Raw genomic sequence first — 25293 nt, 5'->3', positions numbered from 1 at the left:
TTAGCTGTGGTTCAGAGGAAACTTGTTTAAAATTACCTGGCAAATAAGATGCAGATCTCACACCCAAATTTTCTGATTTTTAAACTTCATATCTCTGTCGTCTGCAATCTCCCTAACCTTGCAAAACATCTCCACTCCTATCCTTATCCTCTTTATTCACTCATTTTTTTCTCAAATTTAAATAAATTCAGTTTATACGGCACATATCAGCAAGGTTTCCTTCAATTGTTATTTGGATGATATGTTCTGTCTTTACAACTAAATTGGGAATGTTTCTGCAGGTAGAGATCTCTTGTGCTGGCTGTTTCTTTAATGTTTCTCTCCTGTACCCACAAGCGCTTAACCTCTTCAGGCTTGTCATGTGCTCAATAGCTGAATATAAAGAAATATTTCGTCATTAGTGTAATTTACAGAATTTCATAGTTCAAACTAATTTAAAGTTTCTTTGATTTAGGACACAGGACTTAAGTGCATGTGTGCATGTTCCTAAACCAAAGATTCTATAGTAATAAATGGCACTGAGTTTCCAGAATGTATGGAAAGAGTCTGATCTAAGCAGAGTGTGCAGAATTTTGTTGATCCAAACTATCTTTCCTGAAACTCAGATTAATTTTCTCACTTTCTGCTCAGTAGAGTTCCTAAATCTCCTTCTTAAAAAATAAATTTATGTTTTTCTGCTCTAAATGTTGAAAGGCTTCCAACAGGTCCTGAAAGCACAGTATTTCATCTCCTGGAGTTTCAATGAACTTTTTTTTCTTAATAGCTCAGTGAAACTGGAGAATAATTACTTTTTCAGTTAATGTTAAACTGATGGCATTTTTAAACAAAAAGCTGGCAACAAATATTCTGTCAAGCTAGAGCACATTGAAGAGTGGTTTGGCTACTTTGAGACTCACCTCTGAAACATCAGACTTCCTTTGTCGTGCCAAGTGCAGCATTAAGAAATCACACAATGGAGATGGAGGAGGATACTGGGATTTTTTTTTTTTTTTTTTTGCGCTAGACATAGAGTTCTGTATCTCCACAAACTGCCGCATGAGCCTGACTTTCCAATCCTTTTTATAACCAGGTAGTCCTTTTGCGAAGACCCCAAAGTTCCATTTTCTCACAATCTAAAAAATACGTAGATATAAATAGGTTAACATTAATAAGGCATTTAAACGCTTTAATGTTTCTCTGGTTTGTTTAAAACTCAGGACAAATGCAGAGTCTTTTGTCGCACCTTTTTAAATGCCTTGAGACAAGAAAGTAACATTTTTCAGCAGTAAGCCTAGCATCTGTGATACTATACTGATAACTGAAATGAACTATTGCAGAGCCAAACCATTCATAGAATCTTAACAGATATTTCAATCAATCAGTACACATCAGAAAAGAAACTTTTTTTATGAGAGAAGCTCTGTGTTGGATACTGTAGAGGCATTTAGTAAAGATGAAATAGTAAAGATGAAACAGTTGGGGTTATAACAACTACATAAATAACTATATTTAACACATGATAGGAAGTAACAATTTAATAGTAGATGGACAGAAGAAATGCTTTATGTGTGGAGAAGAGGCGATCTCTTTGAAGGGGCTGAGAGATGGTGAGGGAAGGGTAGGGGCAGAGCCAGACACCCTGGGTCAGAATTGGATGTGATGTGACCCAAGCTGTGGATTCTATCAGAAGTAGACATATAGGATGATAAGTGATCCAAAGCGAGAGAGATGGGTTCTAAGCCATAAGTGCAGGGTCAGGAATCAAGATTGGAGTCACAGAGTCAGGAGTTCAGAGGTGGGAAGATCGGAATGAGAACCGAGAGGATTAGAATGAGAACAGTTTGGGAACAAGTCAAGACGGATGCCAGAGAAAGGACCACAAACACTGAGCGGGGTTCATGGGATGCCAGATTTGAGGTGCTTGGCTTGGACTGGCTCCTTTGTGGGGCAGGAGGATCACATGGAGGAGATGCTTTGTGAGCAGTAAAGGGTTACACCCAAATTGGCTGGCACTGATGGCTGTTTTATTTGTGTACACGTCTGTGTGCATGAAGAAGGACTGGATTGCCTGTGCTACAGGTTACATGGTCATTACCATATACATGTGTGGGCAACCACTAGTGTACTATCTATCTTTACAAATGTGTCCTTTCTAGACATTTCATATAAATGGAATGATAAGTCTATGGTCTCTTGTTTGGCTTCTTTCACTTAGCATAATGTTGTTGAGGTTCATGTGTGATGAAGCCTGTGTCCCTAGTTCATTCCTTTTTATTACCCAATAGTCTTCCATCATATAGATGTACCACATTGCATTCATCCATTTACCAATGGATGGATATTTGGGTTGTTTCTAGGTTTGGGCTATTATGAGTAATGCTACTATGAACATTTATGACCAAGTCTTTGAGTGGACATTTGCTTCATTTCTTTTGGATAGATCCTTGGAGTGGAATTGCTCTGTAATATGGTAGTTTTATGTTTACTATTTTAAGAAAATGTTAAATTGCTTTTCAAAGTGGCTGCAGCAGTCCTGTTATCTTGATGTTCATGATGAAGACAGTATCTGCTATGATTACTTCTACCTGATGTCTATTTTATCTGTGGGCTGGGATCATGTCAACTCACATATATATATTCATTCTTTCCATGCAATTCTCACAAAAATTCCATGTGGTAGGCACCAATATTATTATTTCCATATATATCTGGGTGCGTTCACTATCTTGATCATTGCAATTGTTCCAACATTAGCAGCCTTGTATTTAACAAGCATACCTAATACATCAAGGGAAAAGACCCCATGCAGTCTAAGAGAGAACAGAGAAGTATCAATCTTTGTTGACATTAGGAGCCTGAGTAATTTATGAGCAATTCTAAAATCATGTATGGCTGAATTAAATGAGATGAATGAAGAGGCACATTTCTTTCTTGGGTGGCCCTTTTATGCAAGAAACGTAGTACCTTTTAGAAGAAGAATCAGACTGTTATCTGAGAAGTATCCCACGATTGGTACTGTCCCAACCTGATTGTACCTCAAGCTTAGCTCATGACAGCCCTGTAGAATAAAGAGATGACTTCTTCCAGGGCAGAGACTAGTCCTGTTTATTGTTATATTCCTGATGACTAGATTGTAACAGGGGCATCTTGTCTATTTGGTTGATCAATTGTGGCAACAAATAAATATACACTTTCCAGAGGTATTCTCAGAGATATTAGTGTTAGATCATGGTGACGACATACCAAATAGAAGCAACAAACCACGGGATTGCTAGGTTATGATTGCTAAAATTCTAAACCATTCCAGCATGGTAGCATCATCCCTGTGCTTTAAATTAGCCATTATGGATTTCCTCTCAAGACCAAACTACATCTCTGGGGGTACTTTTATTGCATGCAGTCACACATACTTGGTCTTATAGAAAAACCTAAGTTAAAGATATTTCAGTGATATAAAACTTAGGGTACAGCAAGCTTAGGTTGAGAGGAACACAACCTCATACAGGAATACACACCCCACGTGTGTGTATTATATTAAATGAAACAAAATAACATCTAAATAAAGTCATCATTTTTCATGCCAGTTAAGATTAGACTTTGATCCTCCAATATTTATTTTTTATCTTAAGGAGCTTTAACTTAATAAATACCTAATAATTTTCTCTACTTCTTTCTCCAATTGACTTTGAATGAAGACAGACAAACGAAGGCAGATAAATAATTAAGGCAAAGGTGTTGATTGATTATGATGTTGACATACCTCTTGATTAAAGCATAATGAATCCAGTCGTGGCAAGACGGTGCATGACCGATATTTTTGTACTCTGCTTCAGCTCTTACTCAGAAACAACTTGGCGACAAACATCAAAAGCCTTAAAAATGCTTGTGCCTGTTGACGAGGTAATCCCTCTTCTTGAAATTTACGCTAAGTATATAAAGAGAAATGTAGGAAATATGGAAATACTAGGAGAAAAGCTGTCTTCAGTAAAATATCAATCATAGGCTCTTCTTTCCATTTTTAGGCACTGGAAGCAACTTATTTAGACACCAATAGGGGTGATGAGGTATACAGCAAATGACCCACTCTGGTATATAAGATAGCCATTCATAATGTTGGTGATTACAATTATGTGGTGCATAGGAAAATGCTCATGATAAAGTAGTACATAAAACTGATACAAAATATCACATGCATTTTGATATACAGTCATGCACTGCATAATGGCATTTCAGTCAACAACAGACTGCATACATGACGATGGTCCCACAAGATTAGTACCATAAAGCCTACGTGTGTAGTAAGATACACCACCTAGGTTTATGTAAGCGCACTCTATGATGTTCACACAACAGTGAAATCGCCTAACGAGGCATTTCTCAGAATGTACCCCTGTCATTAAGCAACGCATGACTGTATATATTTATTTATTTTAAAAAATTCATGGAGGCAAAAATCCTGGAAAACGTATACCAAAACACTACCAGAATCATGATCCTGTGACTAAGGACTCTTTCTCTTTTCTGTTTTCCAGTTTTCTGCATGTGGTTATGTTAGATCAAGTAAAACAAAAAATAACAATGAAATTAATCATTAAACTTTAAAAAAATAAATCTTTGTCTTTTCTTTAGATGTAAGGAACATTTATTGATTGTTAATTGTGTGCTGTATAGGAGGCTTCCATACATCATATTATTTAATTCTATTAGTATTTCATAGTACAGATACCATTCTTACCTTCATTTGGTTGAGTGGGAAATTGTGGCTTAGAGAGTTAATTGTGTTAAGTAAGGTTAAGTAAGGAGGTAAGAACAGCGTTGAGTGAAATCCCAATCCTGTTCAATTTCCACCAGAGCATAACTTCTTAATGTACTGTCTACCTCAAAACTGGAACTGGAAGGTAGGCAGTAAACTTGAGACCTTACAGATTAAGTGTCTGAAAGAAAAAGAAACGTGTGTTCCTTCTAGATTTTGGTTTTGCGTAAACAGAATTTTCTTATGTCTGACTGCATTTTTCACTTGCTGTCGGGACCTTTGGCAACGTGAAGTCAGACGCGTGGGATTGGAAGTCAGAGCAAGCAAAAGCTTTTGGCATGTTTCTTCCTGACTAGTTTTACTTTTCTACCCCACTCAACTCGAAACCGCAATCAGATTCTTGCCTGGTCTCAGGGGTCACTCAGGTTTCTTGGGGACAGGGCTAGCTGCTGGCCATATTTGGTATTCCTGGACCACTTTCTGTCTTCCAAATAGGAGGGTTTTGGGAAACATGCAGTCTGTACACCAGGAAACAGGAATAATATCTCCTGCTCAGTGTATTGTAAAGGCAGATTACTACTGTAGCTCCCACCCTGATTCAAGGACCAATAAGAGCCAGATGGTATGTGACTTTCCACATGGGAGTTTCAAGGAGTGGGTGAGTGGTATTTCCTTTCTCTCTCCTTAAGATTGTCTGACTCACTCTGTCTGATCAGCTGAGGCAATCCTCTAAGAACAACTCTGAATGAGAATCACAGTAACAGCCTCTGTCTGACAGCAAAGAGATTTCCCTGAGCCAATGTGTTTGGCCTGGAGATGAGCCCAAAACACTTTTACACTAGACCAGTTGAATTTGTCTCCAAAAAATATTTGTTTGTACTGACTGTTTGGAATTCGAACGGAGAGTAGGAGGATCCAGCTGGTGGCTGTGAAGTGTGACAGTGTTTATTTGAATTAGGTGGTTAAACAGGGAGGATCAATTCAGGGAAAGAACTTCTTTTTATTTGAAATGTCTGCACTTTCAATCTGTGTGTGACTCCCCCACTCTCTTCTTTAGAATAGATTTTACGCTTTTGTTTTGGTTTAAAAACAAAAACAAAAAACAAAGAGTCTGTAGAGTCTATTACAGACAGAGACTATAATGTCTCCCACTATCTTCCTGTTACATAGCACTGTAGCTAAGAGTGCCTTCTGGAATTACAGAAAGAGAACAGCGCAGTTTCCATGCTGTTTGAAACAGTTTATAATAGAGCCCAAAGGTACCTTGACATGTTCACAGCTGTCTAATTTAGAAAAGTGAAGAACTGAGAAGATTTGGGTAGAATAATATCGAGAACTGGCACCATCAGATCACAGCGTAGAACTGTGTGGTGAGCAAAAACACAGCCTTCCCTTCATGCATGTGTCATACTCAACCCTCTGCTTGAATTACTAGAATTTCACCCAGTAAAGGAGTTTTTGGCCTCAATTTCCAAATTCGTATATTCTGTGCTCCTACTGCCCAAAAGAGGAGCAATTTGTAACAATTTATCCAGTAATAAATAAATGATCCTATTGTGATGAAACAAATGGCCTTTAATTAGGGAATTTTTGTTGTATCCTTAATGAACATTGATTACCATCATGATTATAATGATGTGATCTGTTACAATAAATTTTTAAGTAAACGCGGCTACACCTGCATGCAACCAGAGGAAGATTTGAAATCAATCCAGCAACAAAAGTTCTCTTTCTAACCTTCCGCGTTCTCAACTGCCATTTGTTTTGAAATGGATTTTAAAGGAACGTTAAACATTTCACAAAACTTGCTTTCTGTGCTCGCTAATTTATTTCTTGTTAAAACCGTTTTTCAGGCTAATTAAGATGAATTGTTTGTAATGAACAGAAACCTGGCATTCATAGATTGGCTTGAAGTCTGAATTCTAAATGACTAAAAGAATAGGAGCCTTGAAATTAGAAAATGATTACTTATTCTGTAATTTGCTGGTCAAAGAGAGTACATATTCATGATTCAGATTACCACAGGTATTTAGGTTATGTTTTCTAAAGCAATACCAATATTTAAAACAAAACTTGCTTGCTAATTAGGGTTAAAAAAAAAGTCTTTAAAAAGATAGGAATTTTGATTTGAGTACATCTTGAAAGATTAGAACTTTCCTCTGAAATTTGTTAGTTGACTTTCTTCAGAGATTTGCTTCTTTCCTTTTCCTTTCTTCTCTCAGATTTTCTTCATTTCTTCAATTCCTGGTCTAAATGACATTTTAGAAGGGAAAGAATGTTCAACTGAGCAAACTCAGTGACTTTAGTTAAATAACATATTTTTCTCCTCTATAAAGTTATAGGGTTGAACTAGATGACCTTTAACGACTCTTTCAGTTTTAAAATTCCATAATTCCAACTAAGTTTTCTTCATTCTCTTGTATTCTCATTGCACTCTGAGTAACTATCTGCCCAGGTTTGCCATCTATGAAGGTCCAGCCCAGTGGGTTTCAGATCACATTATGAGCAGGAAGCACAGGTGAGGGAAAGGCATTAACATGCAGATTCCTTTGCGCTGTCCCCGGTACTCAGGTTTGCTGGATCCAGGGTGGCCTTAGGAATCAGTGTGTTGAGAGACCACCTATGTCTATTCCATGGCAGATATCCTGTGGACCCATCCCTGTGGACCAAATGGTTTGGTTGCTTATTTACCAGTTTTATCTAATAACACACTGTTAAATTACAGATTGTGCAAAAACCAGCTGACTCTGTGCTGATCATCATCTGTTATAAGCAGACAAATTTAGTTAATATCAAGAAAGTCAATTTTTAGAGAACTTTGCTTAATCAAAATGTCTATTTTTCTTATTTATTTCATTGAGGTATAATTGATATATGACGTTATATTAGTTTCAGGTGTATAACATAATGATTAGACATTAGTACATATCGTGAAATGATCACCACAATAAGTCTTTAACATCCATCACCATACATAGTTACAAAAAAATTTTTTTCTGTGATAAGGACTCCTAAGGTCTAAGATGACTCTTTTTCTTGAAATAGCTATTTATAAAGGGATATAAAAGGAAGAGGACATGGAGACAAATCTACTAAAAAGTAAATCATTAAAAAATACACTTACTATATGATCCAGCAATCACATTCTTCGGCATTTATCTCAGAGAAATAAAAACTTGTGTATACAACACACACACACATACGTACACACAAGCTACTATGACCTTAACAATCCATTTGAGTTAATTTGCAGTCAATTAATCAGAATAACAGTTTGTGATTAGTTTGAAAATGGCGCTTGGTGCAACTGTAGAATGGAGGACCCGCGGGGGCTGCTGGGGACTGGCAGATTGGGAACCATCGCTTCATGGTAAAATGGCCTGATTCGGAGTTTTTGAGATTCTAACATCAAAGTCTCCATCTTGCACACGTTATTAGCATTCCATATAAACATCATTTTGAGTTGCTGCACACATCTGCTGCTTGCCTATTGGTATTTTCAGCCAAAGCCAAACTCATCCATGTAGGAGAATGATCACTGAAATGCAGCAAAAATGTCAGCACAAGCACATATAGAACTTCTTTCTTGAATTCCCTATTTTCAAGACTGAGATCGTGAAGTCTGGACCCAAGCCTCTCCTCACGACCTCAGTTGCAGCTCACTGAGCCACATGTGACCTAAACAGCAAAACAACACTTTGTCTAAGAAGCTCCTTTTAGTGACCTAACACATTGCTTGAAATATTTTCTTGACATATTTGCTACCTTGGAATTTATATCACTGATTTGTGGTCAGACTTGTATCTGCTTAATAGCTTGGTAAACATTTAATTTAATGTATATTAGCATGCATTTATTGGTGTAACAAAGATACCCTTTGTTGAGGACCCGCTTCGTGCCAGGAAGCTATGGTGGTGGTTTACATATATTGTTAATGTATATTATTAACAATCTCAAAACAACCCTGCAAGATAGGTATTGTAGCATTTTACAGATTGGGAGACTGTAAGATTCAAAGAAGTCAAGAAATTTGATGATGGTGACAGAGCTTGTAGGTTGCATAACTGTGATTTGAACCCATCTACCCAATATTTAAATGATGATAATGATGTTGACGTGAAGATTAATTTCCACAGTTTGACACAAGGACTAATTCTTTCATGACATGTTTGTTTATCATAATACCTAGTGGCTAGGAGGCTTGGCTCTAGACTAGGCTTCCAGGATTGGAACCCTGGTTATACAACTTACATGCTGTGTGATCTTGAGCAAGCTACTAACATCTCTGTGCTCGAGTTACCCATCTTAAGATGAGGGAATAGTATACCTATATTATGAAATCACTGTGAGAATCAAATCAATCAATATATGTTAACATGTTTAGAACCGTGACTGGCACATAGTAAGCTCTTAATCTATAGTCACTATTATTTTTATTATTATTAAAGACTTAAAAAAAACCTTAGGTGATATGACTACAACAGTACTATTGTAGAATGCTTACAAGTTTTCAGTGCCAATGGTGATTGCTTGAAATTCTGATTACTCAATATTCCCTATTCAGTGTGGAACTCACTGGAACCAACGAGGTCCCTGCCCTTAACTGCTCTGATTGGATTCATCGCTGAACACCTCCATCAGCAGCCTCAGATTGTTGGCCATCTCTCTGACTGCAGAAATGGCACATATTTGGAAGATGCTTAAAATGAAGCCTGTGGAGCCAAAAATGTCTATTTTTGAAACTCCTGTGAGACATAAGCTGCATAGCATCATTTTATTGCAAAGAATATGAGATTATTCTTACTTGTTTATTTATAATATTGGTACCTGGGATAACTTAGAGTCAGTGTCGATAAGGACTCCAGGTATTATAAAGTAGGTTTAGAAATGGGTTTGTGAGTCCTGATATTCTATAAGAAAAGTGTCTTAAAGCCTCAAGGCTGCTCTATGTTAGGCTACATAGCTTGAAATTACATTAGTTGTAGAAACATCAACTTCGCTGACATCAGATACATTTCTCCCTGAGAGAAAGATTGAACACAGCATCATAAGAAGAGCGAGATGCTGTATTTTTGACACAACCTGATGTTCACTCACTAGGGCTAATGTGATTATATTCAGCATCTCACATAAAAAATATACTCATCTGGGGCCTGCCCGGTGGCGCAAGCGGTTGGGTGCGCGCGCTCCGCTGCGGCGGCCCGGGGTTCGCTGGTTCGGATCCCGGGCGCGCACCCACGCACTGCTTTGGCAAGCCATGCTGTGGCGGCGTCCCATGTAAAGTGGAGGAGGATGGGCACGGATGTTAGCCCAGGGCCGTCTTCCTCGGCAAAAAAAGAGGAGGATTGGCAGATGTTAGCACAGGGCTGATCTCCTCACACAAAAAAATATATATATATACTCATTTATACATATAAAAAATATATAACTCACTTGTGGCACAATCCAGTACACAAACTCTTTACTACATTGATCTTTTAAGATCAAAATTTACATTTCTAAAACTATGTTTTCAAATCACGACTGTTTACCCTAGGTTTGCAGTTTTCTTTGATCTTAAAAGAATCTTTCTGTTTTTCTAATAGCAACATGAAAATACACGACTACAATTGAGCCTCAACTCTGTATTCAAAGAAGATGAGTTTCGCACAGGCTAGATATAATGCGGCTGGAGTAAAGAGTAGCATGTGAAGTATATTTCATTTTACTAGGTCATTAGTAGTGGTATGTATGAAAGAAATTAGGATCTTAGAAGTTATGACCCAGAATACTGTTTTATAATTAACTTATAATTTATTTAAAAAGTAGAAGTTTACAGGTAATTTGGAGAAAACATTCTAGATACTTAGGTAAACAGTTGTTACGAACAGGCCTTAGTTATTTCATCTCCACGTATGGGACAAATCAAATATTCCATAAGAGATGTGTTTAATGATGAAAACAATAGAAGAAGAAAATTCTTAAACTGAAAAACACTGCACAAGAACTTATCAGGTGAGGGCCTGCAAGAGATGCAGACAGAACTTCTCTTTTGCTCCCAGACCCCCTGAGGCGAGGCTTACATCAGAAAAGGAATGTGCATCTCATTAAAAATTGTAGTCTTGGATACATTGTAAATCTTTGATTTCATCCCAAGAATGTAGTCCTTCTGCAGCCTGACAGAAACAGAGAAAGGAAGCAAGGTTTTGTTTTCTTTTTTCTTTTCTTAAGTTAATTAAGAGTCTGCTGTATCTTTAAAGTGTTTTTATTCTTCCAAAGAAAGAATACGATGGAAAGTATGTTTAAAAATGTAATAGATGCTTCTTCGAAGAAATTAACATCATACATTTGGGAATAGGATCACTGCAAAATGGAAATTTTAACAATTGCATTTTAAACTCACATAGCCAGATAAACATGGCTGTAGAATGTGAATTTAAATAAATATTCTCTTCGTAGCTGCACCGTTTGTGGAAACTTCTGAATACAGTAATTGAGTCATGTAGATAGAATGTGAAGCATAATGTTTCTATTCTATTGGACTCTGAGTTGGATGAATGTGAAATGGAGAATTGTGATAAAAATGGAATAGAGTACAATTAACAGATATATTTCATCAGTAATAAACGTATTTCACAACAACAAAATACTACAAGACAATTACTGTAAAATATCGGGTAATGAGTTCAGGAAATGGTGGTTTGTCTATGAAAATTGTTGATGGATTCAAAGGGTCATTAGTGTTCATTCTAAGTGTGTCCATCAAATGAAAAAATTCACAAAGGAACACACCAAAGAAGCCTGGAGAGAGCAGTCAGTTGATTTACCCACTTCTTCCCCACTCGGTCTAGAATATCTGTAAAAGTCTTGCCAATTAGGCCTGCAAAGAAAACGAACACATGTGTGGTCCAATTGGAGGAGTCAGAAAGCACTGACGACACAGAAAAGCATATTTCAAATTTTGCCAATGCCAAATCTGTTAGCAATTATATTACTAATCCATTTTCAACATTTTTTTTTAATCCAGAATAGTGAATGAACTATCTATTGCCAATCCACAAACTCTTTAGTACCAGATTGCCAGTAAATGAATAGAGAAATTCAAAGTAAGTATTTAGAAACTTTTATAGCAATTTAACAGGATAACTTTATGTCTATTGATTCTAACAATAAAACAATTAGGGGTTGTATTTTGTATGTCTTTGTTTGTTTAATTTCATTTTTCTAGTCGTTCAGCTTTTATTTGATTTAACAAAGAGTCGATTCTGCAACAACCTGGATAAAAAAAACTGATTCTTTACCACAGATTGTTGAGAAACTTAAGTTTGGATTCCAGCTAAATGTAAGCTGACTGGATGGAACAGAGATCAGCAAGCTACAACCTGTGGGCCTGATCTGGCCCACTGCCTGCCTTTTTTATTGGCCCACAAACAAATTTGTCTTTACAGATGAATGTTTGCAATGGATTTGATGATAGTGTGTGGGATCAGAATTTGCCACCCTAAAATGTGTCTCTCTGGTATGGTTTTATTTTTTTGTGTGTGTGAGGAAGATTAGCTCTGAGCTAACATCTGTTGCCAATCCTCCTCTTTTTGCTGAGGAAGGCTGGCCCTGGGCTAACATCCATGCCCATCTTCCTCTACTTTATATGGGACACCGCCACAGCATGGCTTGATAAGTGGTGCATCAGTCCACACCCAGGATCTGAACCTGCGAACCCGGGGCTGCCAAAGTGGAGTGCGTGAACTTAACCACTACACCCACCAGGCTGGCTCCTGGCATGATTATTTTTAAGAACAAAAGACTCAGAAAGAAACTTTGACCTTCCCTCTAAGTGCCTAAAAGAATTTAAGATAGAAAGCCTGTTTCAGGAAGGAGCTATCACCATAGATAAGTGATCTAGGTGTGGTAGACCAGGAGGAACCTCGAAAAGCCCATTTGATCAAAGTCCTCTCCAAGTCCCATTGTTTTTGTGAGGCATGGCAAACACTTGTTTGCCAAACATTTGCCTTTCTATCTCCATGTGAATTGCCTTCCTTCCCTTTGAAGTCCCAAACCACTACCCTCAACATCCTCCTTTGTCTTTAGCTGAAGATGGTATTTAAAGTGGTGGCTTTGGCCACTTTGGTCAGTTGCTTGGTTTTCCTGGGTTTCTCCCATGTATATGAGTTATTAAACTTTGTTTGATTTACTCCTGTTATTCTGTCTCATGTTAACTTAATTCTTAGACCACCCAGAAGAACCTAGAAGGTAGAGGAATAGTTCTTCCTTCCCTACAACGGGAATACTAACTTCGAAACTTTGAACCCCAACTAAGCAAAATGTTATCATCCTCCAAAAAAAAAGAAAAAAAAATCCATTCTTCTCATTAGTAGATTTATGTTATGAAAAAAAGTATGCTTGATTTTTATTGCACTCTGAATTTCAATGATGGAAATTTGCTTTTGCCCTCATTATATATGTACATGTATGATATCCTTGATTTTTACTCTTGCTGCACAAAGCCTAAAATATTTACAATCTGGTCCTTTAAAGAAAAAGTTTGTCAACCACTGAAATAGGGACATGTTTTTCAACTCATGAGTTCTCACAAGTGCAAAAATATGTTTTGCTCATGTAATAAATGTTCTACATGTATCCCTAGTAATATAATTCAAATACTTACAGATACAATTGTAAGACAATCCAAATTAATTAAGTTTTCTAAATCTGTAGCTTTTTAACTAGGCATTTTATTTTTATGTATTTATGTACACATTTGTGTCATAAAATAATACGTGACAATTCTTTTTAAAAAAATAGAGAAAGGGTATCAAATGAAAGCTAGAGACTACCTCCAATCCCACTCTCTGGAGTTAACTTTGAACCATTTCTCTTTTAAATTCTGCTGGTGGTTACCATCATCATTCTAAATAATACGCCTCTTCACAATTTATCCGTTTTGGATACTACATCTTCTAACTCACTTCTGTATGAGAAGAGGGATTCAGCTTACTTAAAACTAGCTCTTCTCCTCCTCTCTCTTCTTAAATTAAGGAAAGTGACTATTTTATTTCTTCTATTTATATCACTGTACTTTTAAATAATGTACATAAATGTTTAGCTTTTTTCCCCCAGAAACTTTAAACATCTCTTGATGCCCCTATTGTTAAGGCCCCTATTTTCCCTACATGTCTCTTCCCCAATTCTTTCTCACATCTTCTGTCAGCTGTGCCTTTATATAGGCAAGACGATAACATTTGCATTTGGATCTGTAAATGTATTAAATTATTTTAAGCCAGTTTTAGCATTTGAAAATACATACATGGCTTTTACTTTTCTCCATATCCCTGATACAGTAATTGCCTCAAGGCTAGACGTACAATTCAAGCTAATCCAGAAAGACTCAATTCCAGGACTTGCTTTTAACTGTTAGAAAAGAGACACTGTTCAATTATCGCAGACTCCTCCTTCAAAAACTGCTATTAGATGTTTATTAGACGATCTGGATCTAACCTTCATTTCTCTTGCTTTTTCTCCCATATTATGTCTTTGCCTTTTTATTCTGTATTCTAGGAAATTTCCTGTGTTTCCTTTTTTTTTTTTTTCCAGCTGACTAATGTGATCTTTAGCTCAGTGGATAATTACCTGACAACCTTAGTTTTAATTTCTAAGAACTGTTTCTTATTCTCTAATGGTTCCTTTCTCATAGCAACCTCTTCTTATTTTTTGGTTGTATATGTTCTCAAATCCCTAGTTCAATTATTACTCTTGTTTTCCCCAGGATCAGTTGTCCTCATTGTTTGTGATAGTGTTTCTCTTTCATAATCCTGGTGTTCCACAAATGTCTGGTGTCCTTGGAACCTGGACTGTGGTGGTGTCTCCTATGATGCCTCTACCGTCTTCCTGCTCAATGGAGCATTATAGACAGGATTTGCAGAGCTGGAGCAAAGGCTATCTGGGACAAGGAGAGACAACCCTTCCCACAAAGTGAAGCCTCCTTTAAAGCATCCTTAAATCAGAGGACATTTCTGAGATAGTGGGAGCAAAGAAATTCCTCACTCTGACTTCACCTAGACAGTGGTCCCCACCTGGATGCATTCCAGTGAGAAGAAGATGTGGGGAAAACACAGAGAAGTGATGAACATCCTAACTGCCTGAGGCATAATGACAACCTAGACAGACTGACCTTCTAGATAGATTTACTACTCTGAACAGACTGATATGTCCAGATACAATGAAATAGCTGGGATCCACAGGTCATCTTTATATACTGACAACATATGGACACTGATAGGTTGATCCAAACCTACTGAGAGGCTCACAATACTCAACCCTTAATACAAAATGACACCTCTCAACACAAAAGAAAGGCCACTCCAGATACACCACACACACTCCAGAACCCATGAAGTCCCCTGCCCACACTGCCCTGGCATCCTTATTTGGGGGGAGGTTGGACTGAGATCATTAGGAGCCCCTGTTGACCATCTTTTATTTCTTCTTTCCATTTATAAAATATTTTGAAACAGTTCCCTAAGTTTCAGCTTGGCAAGGATTGCACATGCTCATTCAAGCCAATGTGCATTTAAGCATTTGGTGATCATCAGAAAGCCATGCCAGTTTAGAAATGTTAGCACCTACAGGCGAAAGGTCAATAAGAGTTCCAAAGAATTATATGCCTTTATGGAGCGCACTTAATCCTTTTGAAATTAATCTAACAGTTTCTACCAGCATGCAAGTTTTTAACATCTGTGATGATTTTAACCCTAATAAGGCATTCAATAACAATTTTATATCCCTTATTCTTCTCAGTCTGCAATCAAGCCTACTTCAGCAGAATTTGCTAATTCTTTCCAAAACCTATTTAGTCAGTATCTTAATGTTGTTCACCAAATACCATATTGAAAGAACAAAATGGTTAATAATGTTACCAATTAAATATATGAATAAATTAATTAATTAATTAATAACAAGGAAGAAGTATTAGATAAAAAATAATGGCCATGAAGGTCTAATGACTGGCCTGATTAGGGTAGCTGAAATCGCTCTTACACAGCAGACAGCAAGAATCTATGTTAGAGATGATTAATTTTTATGAACACATATTATCAAAGTCACACTGCTAAAAAACACATTTATTAAAATCAATGTTGAAAAGAAACAATATATTTAAAGCAATATGAACACTATCTAAAATGAAATTCAAAAGGATGAGTTGAATAGACCATTCATTGTGTTCACTGATCTTTCTTACTCCATATTTAAAAAGATATGATTTTTAGTTGAAGTCTTAAATACTGATTGTATTAGACACCATGTGTAATCAACTGACTTTGGGTTTGAAAAAGCATGGACAGATATAGAGCTCAACAAAAACGCCTTTATGCTTCTCACTTAATATGTAAAACCTGATACACTTGTGATAGCTATTCACCATCTTTTTCTACATCCCTAGCAGCTGTCCCAATTCCAAAATGCCTTGTATTTTATCATTTTTATGATGCTTTGAAATCCCTATAATTACTTAAAACCATTCTTGTGCATCCATTTATTGTCATATACTGCTTACCACACTAATTAGACTGAATCACACACTGTGGCCTATTATTTGAAATTATACATGCATATTGTTTTCTGGGATTGAATGACTTACTTTCATGGCATTAAAATTGTTATAATCTAAGTTTTAATGGGAAGGGAAAGTTCTAATAACTATTTTCGGGGTTTTTTGGCAGATTATTAGGGGGCCACATGATGATATAAGTATATAGCAATCAAGACTTGTACAAATGCTTTTATTTTAAACATGTAATTTGTTTGGTTTTAATGTCGAATTTATCTAGACAATTAGATGAAAAAATCAAATCAATACAATTTCCTACATTTATGAGACTCTGTTTAAATTGAATGAATATCTTTATTTTGTAATGTATGCAATCAAATAAAATATAGAAATAATATGCTCATGATGTGACATGATCTTCAAATTCCACTAAAGTTATATGATAACATTACAAAGACCACATCTTTTTCATTGAGTATTTAAAAACAATGAACATTTTAGAAACATTTCGTAGGTCAAAGAAATAAAAGCTGTTAATAAAGAACTCTATTGTTTAATTAGATCTCAGTTTAATTTGAAATTAAGGAGATACCCAGTAATATTCCTGACATAGTTTTACTTTTTTAGTGTGTGCGTGTGTGTAATTTTACTTTTTAAATCAGTATTTTCATTACATTTTCAAAGTGTAAGTTGTGACTTCCTGTAACCTTCCCAAAACAAGGTTGTTTGGGAAAGATATATATATAGAGAGAGAGCTTATTTTCATACTCTGAAAGAATTATACTAAGATAAAGTGGAATGTAAAATTCTGTAAATAACTTATTTTTTCATGTCACTTACTATAAATGTAGTTAGGTCTTTATAAGGAAAAAAGCTCTTAACCAACATGCAGAGAACGCAATACTGGTGAAGACTTGCATAGTAAGTTAGTTACACTTAACAAATTAAGAAACTGAGTACCATAGTAGGGGAAAAAACTTGCTAAAAATCAAACAACATGTTACTAAAAAGAGCTAGGATCATAAAGAACAAAACCTAAATTTCCAGTGGGTTATTTAGAACCATATATTAGAACCTATATCTAGAGGTAGCTCTGTTAGTCAGGCAACAGAAATGGACTTAGATTCAATAAAGCAGAAAATAAGAAAGTGGAAGGATATGGGGGAGCTCACAAACCAAGGATATGGGGGAGTCTGAAATTCAGGCTCTACAACCAGATAGGAACCAAAGGAGTTGCAAACTCAGCCAAGGTCAAACCACAGGAACATTGTGGTTAAGATGGCTCTATAGACCCTTGAGGTTCTTGCCAGTGGACTCAAGATTCCAGGGCTAGTGCTGAGATTTAAAAATAATCAATTTTATTAAAGTCTAATTTATATAGAATAATATGCACAATTTTAATGTACAGTTGAATAAATTTTGATAACTGTCTACACCTCTGCAACCATCATCCCGATCAAGACACAGAACATTTTCATGGCCCAGAACGTTCCCTTCACAGTCAATTCCCATTCCCACACCCCAGGCAACAACTGATCTATTTCTATCACTTTTGATTAAGTTTGCCTGTTCCAGAAGGTCATATAAACGGAAGGATACACTATATAGTCTTTTATTTCTAGCCATTTTCACTTAGCATAATGTTTTGAGATTCATCCGTATTGTGTGTATATCAGTTGTTTCTTTTAAGTGCTTGAGTACTATTCCGTTGCATAAATAGATTACAATTTCCTTATGCGTTCATCAGTTGAGGAACATTTGGATTGGTACTACCTTTGAAATATTACAAATAATGCTGCTATTGACATTCTTGTACAGGTCTTTGTATAGACATCTGTTTTCGTTTCTCTTCGGTAAATATATAAAAGTGGAATTGTTGCATCACGTTGTAAGTATATACTTTATATGAAACTGACCAGCAGCCTTCAAAATGCATCATATCATTTCACAGTTCTGCTGGCAATGTTCCAGTTGCAGTTGTCACCAATAGTTCATATTGTCACTCTTTTTACTTTTATCCATTCTAGTGGATCTTAGTATATTATTGTGATTTTAATTTGTATTTCGCTGGCAACTACTGATACTGAGCATATTTTCATGTGTTAATTTCATGTTTATCGGCCTGTGCCCGTCTTCTTTTTTGGTGGTTCTGCTAAAGTCTCTTGACTATATGTCATTGGGGTTGTTTGTTTTATTATTGAGTTGTAAGAATTCTCTTTATATTCTGGACACTAGCACTTTGTCAGATATATGTTTGCATATATTTCTCCCAGTCTGGCTAAATTTCTCATTTTCTTTATGGTGATTTTTAGAGAGCAGAATTAATCTGAAGTCCGTTTTACCACTGTAAAAAAATGTTTAGTGTTTTTTTTTCTAGTGCACTTTCCAAGAAATCTTTGCTTATATCAAGGTCATGACAATTTCCTTCTATGTTTCCTTTTTAAAACTTTGTAGTTCTAGATTTACTTTTATGTCTAAGATCGATTTTGGATTAATTTTTGTGTTGGTGTGAGGTAGAGGTCGAGTTTGTTTTTTTTGTTTTTTTTCCCTCATTTAGATGTCTAGTTTTTCGACTATTTGTTGAAAATAGTCTATTATTCTTTTATTAAATTACTTTGATGCCTTATAAAAAATCAACTGCCCACATGTCTGGGCCCACTTTGGACTCTGTAATATATTTCACTCACCCTTCTGCCAATACTAAACTCTCTTGCTTACTGTAGCCCTGTAGGAAGTCTTGAAACCAGGTAGAATAAGTCTTCCAACATTTTTGTTGTTTTTTTTCTTCTTTCTTTTTCTTTCATTTTTTTTTAATTTTCTTTTTTCTCAATCCTTTGATTTCATATGAAATTTAGAATCAGTTTGTCAATTTCCAAAAAAAAAAAAAACCTGCTGGGATTTTGATTGGAACCGCATTGAATTTATAGATCTGGGGAGAAGGGATATCTTGTTAATATCAAGTCTGTCCAGTACTTTGCCCTGCAGATACCAGTCCCGTTAGCAGTCTCAAACGCTGGTCATCTCCACTTCTCGTCTCAGTGGGACCCTCATTCTCTGCAAGGGCTCCAGCTCCTTGTGTTTCAGTCAGGAAATTGTTCCAGCCTGAGAGCTGGGGGTTATGGGGTTTGTATCTCAGATCCCCCTTCTCTTGGGGTTCACATTCCTTTGCTGCCTATTGTTCTATGCCTGAAAACCATTTCCTAGTGTATTTTGTCCAGTTTTAGAGTTGTGGATAGAGACAGTTACTCAACATGGCTGGAAGCAGAAGCAGCTAGTGCTTGAATCTTAATGCCCATCTTGTCAGTGGATTTTCAAGGCTGATTGACGTTAATACTGCACCAAATGGGCCTTCACCTTTGAGCTTCAGTTTCTGGATCTTTAAAACGTGGAAAATAAAAGTCTCTACCTTTGAAGTTGTTTTAGAGATTAAATGAGTAAAACATTAAAAACATGGCCTGAAACATAAGTATATGAATATTAGCTATCTTATTACTTTTGAATCACTCCCTTAAGATTCAGAAATCTGGAACTGAACCAGGCATTTGGCAGAACCGGAGTTCATGTGCTCTGCTGATTCTCTTGATGCTAAGAAGAGGGGGTATCTAGTTCTTTTAACTTCATAATCAGGGAGTCTCTTGAGAAAGGAAGGGCTTGAGATGTTGGGTCCCAGTAAATTGAAAAATGTCCTCTAGTACATTGAGAAAGGGGTTTCAACATTGAACCGTGGAAAGGCAGAATCAATTAAGATCCCTAGAAAGGTTTCTATTCAGCATTCTTTGCCATCTAACCACAAGAAAATAATGAAACATATATAGCATACAATTAAATATACAATAAAAAAAGCTCAAAGGAATTTTGCTACCATCTACCAGCCTATCTTTTATATGTTTCTCAAATTCCTTTTAAAAACTATATTTGTGTGTGTGTGTGTGTATTTTAACATTAGAGCAGAGTTCTCATGTTTTGTAAATGAGAATGTCCCTTGTAGAATGAATAATCATATTGTTTAGCCAATTAATAAAATTTTTTTCTAGAATCCATTTTATAAGAAGAAAAAGAATATCAAAGCAATTGAGTGGATTCAGAGAAACCACATCAGGTTATTCCTATAATTTTGATTTGTGCTTCTATTATTTGTAGGTGTGTATGTGCAGAGAGTGAGATTTGAGTAGGAAGAAAGAGAAAGAAACAATAATGAAAGGAAAATGAACTTACCTTTAGAGATATTGGACTCCTGGGGCCTGCCTGGTGGCATAGTGGTTAAGTTCATGTTCTCTGCTTTTGCGGCCTGGGATTTGCAGGTTCAGATCCCGGGGTGGACCTACCTCACCGGTCAAGCCACACTGTGGTGGCAACCAACATACAAAATAGAGGAAGATTGGCACAGATGTTAGCTCAGGGCCAATCTTCCTCAAGTGAAAAGAAGCGGATTGGCAACAGGTGTTAGCTCAGAGGGCCAATCTTCTTCACCAAAAAAAGAAGATATTGTACTCCTTGACCATAAGTAGATGAGTTCACCATTCTCTCTCGACTTAAGGTAAATAGCTTGATCTGAAAGACTTCAGTAACATAATTTTTCATGTTCTAAGTGAGCTCCCAGGGATAGTAGCAAAAGTCAGGATGAATCTCACGACTTATTGCAAAAGCGAATAATCTCCCATTAGTAGATATTTGCCAAATTGTATTGCTCAGGATCCCTTCACCTTTTATCTTGTTAACTATATCCCAATTGTACGTACTCCCTTGCCCATGAAGCACAAGTGCTTTGTGGAACCTGACGGCCTTGCTCACCCCCCTCACTGGAATCATAACTCAATTTGGACAAATGCCAATTGTGGAGACATTTTCTGCGGACTTCTTGGAAAGAAGTTGGATTGTTTTTCCAAAAAGTGTATGGAAGAAACAATCTTTCTTCCTACGGAGCATAATTAAGTAAGCACGTCTCTCCTGCTAGCAGCTGGACTCCATCTTTTGACCAGGAGAGGTTTAGATGAAAGCTAAAGCCAGTTTTGGATTGAAATCGTACTGTAGAACAGACAGAGAGAGACGAGACGGAAGAAATTGTCTTTGGTGACATCATGTGCCGCTTGACCTTTTCTTTTGAGCTAGTGATTGCCCTTCAGAGTTTAAGACAGTTTGAGTTTAATTTATCATTACATGCAAGAAATTCCTAAATAATACGCTCTCATAGAATGACAGCTTCTATTTACTTTCTATCTGAGAACATTTCTCAACAGGGAATTCCTATTTCCTTTTTTCCATTATTAAAAAAAATATATATATAAAATTTGAAACCATAGCTTTGTCTACTCAAGTTCAAGTTCAGCCATTTGCTCGCCAGATAATGTACTTTTAGTTCTTTCAACTAGATCCTACATGTCTACTTTTAAATTTTAACTGTTCTCTTTGTTTTTGGTATTTCTCTCATATAACTAGGCATTTTTTAGTTAACACTGGTCATTTCTTTTCCCACTATCTCATTATATATGTATGGACTTTCATCTCATACTCCTCATTTAACAATGTTTCAATTTAAAATATAGAACACTTAAGAAGGAATCAGATAGCTTACTAAAGTTACCATTTATCTTAAAAGGATAAGGAACCTAAGGTCCAATGAAAGTACGTTTACATGATGGAAGAACTTAATATTAGAAAATGAGAATATAAGAGCCTCTGTTAAATAGAAAATGAAAGCAACCATTTTTATAGCTACCACTATCTAGATTAGAAGTAGTATTGCCTTTAGTTACTAATAAAATAAAATATCTTCATTTACAAATTGACTCTATCTTTCCAACTTCCTTGAAGTCTTTTTTAATTTCTTAGTTTCTCAATACCTAAAATTTGAGTGTATAATTGGAATATGAAATGTTAGTTTGTGTGTTACCAAGCAAACACTCTCCATTCAATGCACATAAAGAGCCGGTTATTATGGCATCAGCCTTTGGGAAAAGAAAAATAGCTTTATTTCCGAGATCCATCTGCAAGGAGACAGGAGGCATATACTCTCAGATCTGTCTCCCCGATCCAGGGCTCGTGGCAAAATTTATGGAATGAAGGGCAGGGCAGTCTGAAGTGTGGAAATAGATGATTGGAAGTGAGAAGTGAGGTAACTGGTGATCTGCACAAGTTTAGTCAAGCTTCAAGGCTCTTTGCAGGACACGTGTTCACAAAATGGTGGTGTTAGCATAATCTGAGGGTACAATTTTCAGCCCTTTGTTGTCAAAATGGTCACTTCTCGGGCATTTGCGCAGGACCAATTGATGGGTTGGTGATCTCAACCATCCTGAACTGGACAAGGAATCGTTTTTCAGTTCCTGCAAAACCACTCAATTATTCTGTTGACAAAATGAGATCAGTTGAACTGGTGCTAGAGGGCCCATGGTTACATGTGCATTTTTGTTAAAAACATGTTTGAAAAGTTTTGTTGGAAGAGTAGACTGAAAACTCTGGCCCTAGACAAAGGAATCAACAATGACCAATTAATAGGAAACAACAGTACTAGCCATAGCTTCCCTAAATCAATGATCCATGGATTTATAGGGATATAGATTCTAGGACCCAATCACTTATTTTATTAATGTTATAATAGTTTACCCTTATATTTCTAGTAAGAATATTTAATTTGTGATATTTAGGAAAAAAAGACTTCCTTAATATATCTCATCAAGGTAATTTTATTCCTTATCAGAGATATTTTCATTCTTCACCTAATATAGATTTTTTTTTTTCCAGTAGAATTAGGGATAGGTGGGGATAAGCGGTCTGCAGATTTGTCTATTCCAATAAAATATAACACTAATGGAAAAAAATTGAAGGTCCTTTGCATTAGAGGTGCTAATGCCTGTCCAAGTAAATGTAAACCCAGAAGAAAATTAAGACTGTGGCTCTAACGCGCTTCTATGATTCTGTCTATTATGTCTGTCTTTGGGGGTTTTGTATAACTTGGGGCCAGAGAAAGGAACCATTTTATAAATGCATAAGAAAGGCTTAAATACCCAGGGAAATAAAAGAAAATATTTGCTTTTTATATATCATATTTTATGACTTTATCTCATTATTAAAACTTCCTTGGTACTTGGAAAAATATTAAAAGGTGGGATGTATTCTCAAACTTTTAATGTATACTTTATGTATGGCATTACACATTGTGTGATAATAACAAAGAGCTATCTATTTCAGACGGCAAAAGCCCAAATTCAATGGAAAATATACGCTAAGTGCTTTTCCAGTCATATGGATGGATTTGTGTTAAACAACTGGTTTCTCACCTCTTAGTGCCTAGATGATACATTGTACCTATTTTAGGGTAGACGGTCAAAATCGAGGAAGGCTCTAGAAGCAAGTGACTGAAAGACCGACAGAATTACCTTGGTGAGTTGAAGTAAATGAAACATGTGGGCACTCTGTCGGATGCAGCCATAGAGGAATATCTGCAAACACAATGAGACAATTCTCCAGCAAAGAAATCTCTTCTAGAAAGGCGTTGCTCTTGTCCGGTATAGGATAATGGGTCCCCTCGTTCTCTTCTCTTCCTTCAATTTTTGTGTTTTACAATTAGAATAAACAAGATTAACAATGACAGATAACAGTTCGTTTTAATAACAATAAGGTATATTATTATAAAATCACACAATACATCACCTGCTGGCAGATTTTTAAAAAAAGAACAGTACTTTTTCAATCAAGTTGAAATACTTCTTAATTAAACTATGTTTATGATAGATGTCCTTTTCTGTCCATGTATATGCCCCCAATCCTGCTTGATCTTATATTTACTACTCTTAGTAAAACTTTATGTATACTCATGAGGAATTCTTAATGCAGGAGAGGCTTTGCACAAGAATGCATTAATGTTCGAAAGGGACATCGGGGCTGACCTTGGGAGGGCATCGAAAAATGTTTCACGAAGCCAAATAGAAGCCCAAAAAAATGAGTGAAGAGTAGAGCTTGAGTGATGAGAAAATGAAGAAGAAAAGCAAGGTGAAAATAGGGAAGGGTTTGTGAGATCCTATTAGCAGAAAAAAATTAAAATAAGTCATTAGGCACCCAGTGTGATTATAAGGAGATAAATCTTCCTGTGTGGCTTATGGAAATATCTTCTTACTTCAGAATCACACTACGCTCTTAAATCTGTTCACATTTGTCTCCTGCTGATCCCTGTAGCAACAAATTTCCCATTTAGCAAAATTTGAAAATATGGAAAACTTAGGTTATAAACTTTGCAAAGGCAAAAAGGGTGTGGTTCATAATTGCATATTCAGTCATTCACACAGTGTGTGGCACACAGGGGAAATTCAATATAGATTTATATTTATAAAAAGAATTTATTTATAAAAAGAATTATATTTTAAATATAATTGAAATTATAATTACACTTAAAATTAAATATCTAAAAGTTCTCTCAATTTCCTATTTTTTCCTGAATTTCAGCTAATTTATTCCGTGTAGTTAATTTATCTTACTTTGAAACTATTTATTAAAAGCAAGCATAATTTTAATTAGTTTTTTAGAAAACATAAATAAATCTTTCTCAATAATTATTGAGCTCTATTCTTTCTTCTAACACTGAATATTGTAGCAGAAAGACCTCGACTTTGGATTCCTATTTCTGGGTTTGAATTTTTGATCCACCACTTATTATGTCATCCTGGGCAAGTTACTTAACATTTCTGAGAGTGTAAATGGGTATGAAATACCCTGTAATTATCATTGTTGGGATTAAATGAGATAATAGGTTAGATGATATATAAGTATCAATTCCTCTTTTTCTTCCCTTCAGAATTGAGGAGATTGACTAATAGGCAAGAACTGGCCTTACAATATTCTGAACAGGAGTTTGTTTATATTTAGTTGGAAGTTACTATATTTCTCTACTCCTTCTTCAAGAACATGTCAGAAATGTGTTCTCCTCCACTCAACCCATCTCCATTGATCAAAATTCTAGTACTCTTTTTTCTTTTTAGAATTCAAATGCCTATTTGTTTGCTGAAAATATATTGACCTAGTGTAAAATCGTGTTTTGAGTTTATAT

General features: G+C 36.0%; 1 long non-coding RNA gene across 1 annotated transcript in view; it reads left to right on the top strand.

The window, feature by feature from the left end:
• The window catches only part of LOC131393954 (uncharacterized), a 99513-nt gene extending 84248 nt beyond the window's left edge, over positions 1 to 15265 (top strand). Inside the window, exons 2-3 of the long non-coding RNA XR_009216018.1 lie at positions 11739 to 11817; positions 14475 to 15265. This is a non-coding gene — a long non-coding RNA (uncharacterized LOC131393954). The remainder of the gene's footprint in view (positions 1 to 11738; positions 11818 to 14474) is intronic.
• Positions 15266 to 25293: the final 10028 nt, after the last annotated feature.

The sequence above is a fragment of the Diceros bicornis genome, chromosome 29, assembly GCF_020826845.1.
Source record: "Diceros bicornis minor isolate mBicDic1 chromosome 29, mDicBic1.mat.cur, whole genome shotgun sequence".
In the NCBI taxonomy this organism is placed as follows: Eukaryota; Metazoa; Chordata; class Mammalia; order Perissodactyla; family Rhinocerotidae; genus Diceros; species Diceros bicornis.
This window is presented reverse-complemented; position numbering and strand designations above follow the sequence as displayed.